The following is a 1,704-nucleotide window of genomic DNA, read 5'->3' on the forward strand; positions in this document are numbered from 1 at the left end:
TTTTCATACATATAGAAAAATCAAAATAGTTATGGTTGAAACCCCCTTAATCATATACGATGTCGAAGATTCAACACTGTAAGATGATGAAACACTTGTTAATTATCTATGTCATGGAAGCGATCCATTTAATTGCAGTTTTGAGTTGATCTTACTCATGATACCTATATAACATTTGGCTGGCTGAGCCGTGAATAGTCAAGTGTTTATGTAGCATATGCCGGGACTGCACTAGTAACAAGGAACGGAAAGCGGAATATGTTAATTGTAAGGAAATTGCCTGTGGTCAACCTGGTTAAATGGCTAACTTAAATACATCAACACACACAAATACCTATGCACCCAAACATACAAACGCATTTTAACCCTAACATAGTGGTTGTCTGTTGTTGTTTAAGGCCCAGACCAATTTTGAACAGATTTATGACCTAAAGCATTTCAATTACCACTATTTACAGTTGCATGTATGTCGGTCACTGCCAGTAAAGCTATATGGCAATTTATTGCTGTAGCTTTGAGTATTGCAAACCATTGTGTGCTCTAATCTTAAGCTTGCTTCGGCAAAACAGCCATGAGTGATTTTGATCGACATAAAATATCTCAGAAATTCGTAATATATAGTATACACTGTCACCATTCTTATATATACGTTATACTATAACCTCACAGTACCTGGTAAATGGCTGTCTCCTTTTCTACTATGCACTCACTCAGTCGAACGGGCTCTTTAATTTTACAAGTTACATGACGACCTCACTAGTGCTGGTACCAACGGCAAAAGCACAAAAGCACCCAATACACTCTGTAAAGTGGTTGACGTTAGGAAGAGCAACCAACCACAGCAAACAAACTAAAATAGAAATTGGAGCATGATACGACCATCTGAATAGACAGATCCTGTCAAAGACGGACGTTAAAGGAGGATGAAGATGGTGATGATATACGACTATAAATATCTAAAGTGTCCTTAATTTCACTTCAGATGGTAATGTGATAAAAAAAATAATAAATGCGCCCTTTTAAAGCCTAGCCAGGTTCATGGGCCCGGTTTCCCGGTTTCTATGGCGTATGTGTTCCATCGCAGCGTTATTCATTTTTGCCAGCTGAGTGAACTGGAGCAACGTGAAATGAAGTATCTTGCTCAAGAACACAACGCGTAGCCCGGTCCAGGAATCGAAACCACAATCTTACGATCATGATACTGTCTTCCTAACCACTAAGCCACGCGCCTCTACGTAATAATGTGATTTAAGTGAAATTTCACTGCTATTTCTAGAAAATCACCTGATCACGAAGAGATAATGTCGCCCGCCTAACAACAATGTAGTATTAACTATCACCGAACAGCCGAACCTGAAACCTGAAAAGATAAAAGGATTCATCAAGTCTTGTGTGGTTGTAAACTCATTATTCAACAAACCACAATTGGTATATTATAGGTGAAAATATACTTTTTCATCTTTTCCCACGTACACACGCACACACAGACACACATATACGTACACACAGACACAGACACACATGAACGCGCACACACACGCACATAAACACGAACACACATACGCACGCATATATAGACGTATGAATGTTTGTATGTATATATTTATGTAGTTAGATGTCGTCGTTGCCTCACCACTCAGTATTATCACATCCGAACGATCAAACGAGACCTTTACGTCTATGAAACTTTTAGCAATGCAACTT

The sequence above is a fragment of the Octopus sinensis genome, linkage group LG12, assembly GCF_006345805.1.
Source record: "Octopus sinensis linkage group LG12, ASM634580v1, whole genome shotgun sequence".
NCBI classification, from domain to species: Eukaryota; Metazoa; Mollusca; class Cephalopoda; order Octopoda; family Octopodidae; genus Octopus; species Octopus sinensis.